At 42.0% G+C, this 6,000-nt stretch overlaps 1 pseudogene; it reads left to right on the forward strand.

Annotated features, from left to right (window-relative positions):
* LOC104682189 overlaps window positions 1–5,789 on the forward strand; it is a 51,257-nt pseudogene extending 45,468 nt beyond the window's left edge.
* The last annotated feature ends 211 nt before the right edge of the window (window positions 5,790–6,000 follow it).

Here is a 6,000-nt window from a genome sequence, read left to right on the forward strand (position 1 = left end):
GACAAACCCAGAAAAAAATGCTTAATCCAATATCTCATCACCCTGTAGCCCAGTCAACATGATCCATAATATTGGCCATTATTCCCCCAAATGAGGCAGAGGAGACATGCCTTTGTAGTCCTACTTCAACCAGTCATTGGATGGGAATTGCCTCTGGACAGGGATCTAACATTGGTTGAGGCATCTCCCTTAGGCCAAGGACAAGTCCTTGAGAGAGACTCACTTATGAGTCATCTGCAGCAGTTGAGGGAATTAACATATGTTGGTCCAGAATGGAGATATTTGGATGGTGCATCATTATACCTATAGCATATGCTTTAGTTGCACTAAAATTTGCATTTCATCTCCTTAGAATAAATATTAGCATTAATCAATACCTTCCTGATTTTCCAGAACTTTCTTTTGCCTTTATGAGAATTATTTCACAACTTTATCTAGAAATGTGGATGCTCAATGGACTTTAATATGCTAATTTTCGGCTGGGAGCGGTGGCTCACGCCTGTAATCTCAGCACTTTGGGAGGCCGAGACGGGCGGATCACGAGGTCAGGAGATGGAGACCATCCTGGCTAACACGCTGAAACCCCGTCTCTACTAAAAAAATACAAAAACTAGCCGGGCGGGGTGGCGGGCGCCTGTAGTCCCAGCTGCACAGGAGGCTGAGGCAGGAGAATGGCATGAACCCGGGAGGCGGAGCTTGCAGTGAGTGGAGATCGCGCCACTGCACTCCAGCCTGGGGGACAGAGCGAGACTCCATCTCAAAAAAAAAAAAAAAAAAAAAAAAAAAAATTGCTAATTTTCAAATAGGACTACCAAAATTAAGTGAACAGTTTTTCCATTTGGTATATGATTTCCACATTCAGAAATAAGTTGAGACTCTCAGATGAGAATTTCTCTCCTTATAACTGTACCTCAACACAAGTACATAGTAGTCATAAAATCTTCAATTTGTTACACTTTTACTTTAACATTTTCTGTCTTCATTTATCAGATAATATTGTCTGGGGTTAGAGAATTCCGTATAATATTTGTATCCCTGATATATCCATTATTAAGGTAAATGTCATGAGAAATTACTGGTAAATATAGCATATCTCCTTATTTATATTCTCCCATGATATCTTTATTTCCTCAAAAGATTGCATTTCTCTACCACTGTGGGTGCAGCATTTATTAACAGGAGATCCAGGGCTCCCCAAGATCTGGTCTCAATCTAATTTTATAAAGTAATGCCCTAACTCATGCCTTCCCACATATCCACCCCCAAGCTAAGTACAGTGCACTTACATTCTCCAAAACATAGTATTTCACAAGGGCTGTCTTGACCCACTTTTGAAGTCATGGCTAGAAACTCTCAATTCCTCTTTTAAGAGGATTTGCTAAGTCTCCCCCCTCCCCCAATAAAAAAGCAAGCACTTTTCTTATCAGGTTCCTACTCTCTGGGGCCATTAAGAATCATTTCACAAAGGCCCCCATTTAGGGAGCTTTCACACTCCTGTACCAGATACTAAACAGCAGCCTCCATGCTCTAGAGCTGTGTAATTAATTATTCAAATTAGCCAATCCCTAGAAAGCCCCCAAAACCTAACTACCCCTATATACCCTGTTTGGTTATATATAACCTACTATACCCTGTTTGCTGTACATAAGCTGCCTTTTGTAGCTCCTGCTTGCTGTTAGCCTGTCCCCTAGTACAATCCTGTGCATGGGCCTGTGCGGCAGCCTCCTCCAATTTGGAGTTGTAAGTGACAAAGAATCCTGCCTCTCATCATGTGTCAGTGTGCTGTGTCTGCTCATCCAAAGATCTTCAGATTTTACAAAACACACACTTGCTTATTTGTGCCTGTACTTCTCCACCTCCAGACACTTTCCCAGTTTTGCTTCGTATACATCCTCCTACCTGACTTCACCCTGAACTATGCAGAGTCTGCCCTTTTGATTCAGAGATGAACCTGAAATTCTTCACCCTCAGGGATCCTTTTCCATGTCTGCTCCTCATCTGTCCTCTTGCCGATCTTTGGGCCGTTATTAAAGCACATGTCCTGTGTTTTGAATTCCAATGATTTGTAAGCAGACCTGTTGTCCAGTGAAGGGAAAACCATTTGGTAAGATATTATTGGAAAACACTGTAGTGTTCTAGTTTCTTTGAATTCCTTGAAGACTCTGGCATGAGGCCTATTACAAGGACACCCCCACCACAGATACTACTGAATTCAATTCATTGGAGTGCTGCCATGCATCTTCAACCCTGCCTGAAAGTGACAAGTCACATTCCGGCCATCTTGATGCTTCTTTCTTCCGTCCTCTGGTGTGAAGACTGGAAGGGTTGCAGGGAAGACGAATGGGATGGAGGAAAAGTACATGTTGAAAGGAAGGCTTGTAGGCCTGCTCCGGTGGAAATGGGTGAACAAAAGCAAGGCAATAAGAATACTACATTTCCAAGATACTTTAGGTTAATTTAGGGTAGGGACACACAGAAGGTAGTCAATAAACATTTGCTGAATGCAATAACCAGATTTCAGAACCTTAAGTTCGCTGTTCCAGGGTCATGTCACATTTAATTTGAGTTGCATGTACATAAAGGCCCACCATGGACTGAAATTATTTTTATTGCAGTTAATTTGCCTCTCTGAATTATTCACATGGTAATTAAGTTCACTTGGCTCCTAATTACATAAGATACTGTTTTAAAAACAAAATCCTTGTTTCTTTATAATGCATGAGTTGTGGTATTTTTCCCCCCTGTAAGATTCTTTGAAGTCTTTTTCTAAAATACTTGAGTTTAAAAGAAAAAGAAAACTAATAAAATGTTTTCTCTTGACCTACAATTAATTGAAGATACAAGATGCTGAACAGATATCTCTAAGGAAAAGATTATTTCATTTTGTTTTTAAGGCAAAGTGCTATTTACGCTGGCAGATTTGTGTAACCTAACTATCATATGGCTAATTACATGAATTTAATGATAAGAAGTATGTACATCCAAAGAAAACACAAGGACCAGAACTGGAATAAAAAGCTACAGTGAATGTAGCTCTCAGCATGGCTATCCTCCCTGTTCTCAAACTTTCTTTCTCCCTCTACCTCTACCTCTGGGTCTACCTCAAAATGGCATCTCTCTTGCATTCCTTATTTGTTTCCCATTGGCCACTCTCCTACTCACCCCATAGTCTAATTCTGGAGGCAGCCAATCAAATAGGCTCACCTCATGGCCAGCCTACCTACTGAATCCTATCCATTTTTCCAGTTCACCTCCTGAGATTGGGCTGCCTTAAGTCTGATGCACCTTCCTGATGTAATAAAGGACTTCCCTGCTCAAAGAGTAACCAGTACTGCTCCCCAGAGCTGTTGACAGAGCTGTTGACAAAGCTGTTGAAACTACAAAGCGATGCTGAGTGACTGATAAGTTCATTCAACACAGTCATTTTCATCTTTCATTTCTCCATGATGGGAAATAGGAGCTGAAAACCCACAATGACTCTACTCTTCCAAAATCCCTAATCAAATGGCAGAAATTATCATCTTTGGTTTATTTCAGCAGAATTTTAGGACGAGTCAAACCTACTGGTATTTATTAAGCATCTATTTTTTCCCAGAACTTTGCTGCATATCCTAACACAGCCAGAAACATGACAAAACTACAGAACCAGACAAGAGTTTACGAATTCTTTGTCATGTTAGAGATAAGAAAAAATTAGATTTATTTAGAATATCCGACTCTTGCCTTAAAGAACTTTTAGAGCCAGTCAATGATATAAGACATAGTCCTTCAAACAGCTTTAAAAAAAATTTTTTTTAAACCCAAAGCACATTTTAATCCATTATTACATTACCAAACACAGACTTCAAATTTTACAGGAATTCAGAGAAAGAAAAAAATTACTGTAAGGTGGCCGCGGCTGAGCGCGGCAAAGAGAAATTGGGAATGGTGATGAAGGCACAGCTTCCGCATTGAGGAAGACCTCCGGGAGGAGGCGAGTTGGGTGCTAGGAGAGAGGCCCCAGTGAGGAGCATGAAAAAGCAAAGCTGGATAGGTGGGATCACTTAATGGACAGCTTTCCATCAGACCACAGAGCCTGCAATTCCTCCTAAAAGTAAACAAGCCATTATAGGTTTTGAAGCAGGAAAGAAACATCATGAAAACAGTATTTCAGGAAAGGAGGTCCACCACAGCATGGTGGTTAAGGGCACGAGCTTTGGAAGCAAGCAGGCTGTCTCTGAATCCTGGCTCCATGATTTTCTCGGTCTGTGACCCTGGGTGAGTCACTTAACTGTGTTCTCACCTTCAAAATGGGAATAATAATAGTTCTCACCTCACCAAGCTATTAAATATTTGGAGGAGTAAGTAAATTAATATTTGTTGTGTATTCAGAGCAACACTTGCACTTATTAACAGTCTAATGAAACCAGATATTAAGGGTGTAAGGATCCAGCTCACAGAGATTAGTTCAATGATTTCTGGCATAAATCAGAGGGCAGAGGGTGGTGGTTGAATCTAGGACCATGTGATAAGGAATTCCAGCCGGTGCACCCAAAATGGAGTGTGGGCTTAGTAACTGAGCAAGTCTGGGGCTGAAATAGAATAAAGAGTTAAAGGTGAACCCACAATGCTGAGAAGATCCTGGGTTCATCAGTTATTTTGGAGAAATAAACGTCAAGCATAAGAAAATGGCTCCCTGCTCCAAGCCGGCCTGGGCGCCCGCCGCCAGTATGGATGCTCGCTGCGTGCCGCGAAAGGATCTGGTTAAAGAACTCAGAGAAATTCAGATATGTGAAACTGATTTCCATGGAAACCTAGTCATGCACTAATGACAGTTGCGATGGCGTTGCTGCCGATAATTTTGCAAACATGAGGCTTCCCAGTCTGGGAAAACTGTAGGACTCGCACCTAGTGCAGACACTCAACCTCTCAGGCTGGCAATGAAGCTTTCTGCGTGAAATACCAGGGGAGGGGAGCAGCCAACAAAAAAGCAGAGCCCCCTCCCCAAACCCTCAGAGAATTCTGTGACCAATTCCAGTTCCGATTCCGAAGATAACGGTGGCATGAAATTTTTGGAGAAAAAGGCTTTCAGTATGAAGCAAAACAAAGCAATGCCTGGAAAACACATGTCAGCTTGTTCCTTAGAACAAGTTATTCCCTCCCAGGCTCCAACTCACAATCAAGGACATCCCCAAGGTATACATTCCCGGATGTTGCTTCCAAGAGAAACCCTGAACAGAGAGCTCCTCTTCTCACCAAGTTCCTTGGTCCCTTGGCACTCTACTCATGGAGGAGGAGGAGGAGGAGGACGAGGAAGAGGATAAGGACATGTTGGTAAGAGCAAGACAGTGGATGGCTGCATGAACGAAGATGACATGCCCAGAATTCATCGCTCCAGTTCATCCATGACCCTTCTGCATATAATTCACCCAGTGGAAGAAACCACAGAGGAAGGGTTGGAGGCTAACTGCAGCAATCCTCCAAAGAAGATATTTATTACCTGGGCTCTACTTGTTATCAATGCTGTCAGAAAACTATTGCTACCAAAACAAACTGCAGAAACCCAGACTGCTAGGGCATTCAAGGCCAATTCTGCGGCTCCTGCCTTCCAAATCCTTATGCTGAAGAGGTCAGGGATGCTCTAGTGGCATTGCCCACCTTGTTGAAGAATCTGCAGCTGCAGTTTCTGCCAGCAGCAAGACAGACTGTGTGCAACTGATATCCTGGTGTATTTCGCCAAATATTCTAGCCCTGGCAATGTTCATGCTTACTTGAAAAGTCTGAAAGAGGAATTTGAAATGCAAACATAATATCTGCAAAATTCACAGCCCGCCATCCATATCTCAAATCTCTCTTGTTAACATTTTCTATTTTGTCATTGATTGAAACCCAAGTTAAGAATCTCAGTGATGAGTCTATTGTATAAGAAACTCCAATCAAGTTAATCTCACTAGACACACGTTTTCTCCAATATCATGGAAAGTATATTGCTAGTTATGCTTTGCTCTCTGCAGTTTCTTC

Source organism: Rhinopithecus roxellana, chromosome 16 (genome assembly GCF_007565055.1).
Source record: "Rhinopithecus roxellana isolate Shanxi Qingling chromosome 16, ASM756505v1, whole genome shotgun sequence".
NCBI classification, from domain to species: Eukaryota; Metazoa; Chordata; class Mammalia; order Primates; family Cercopithecidae; genus Rhinopithecus; species Rhinopithecus roxellana.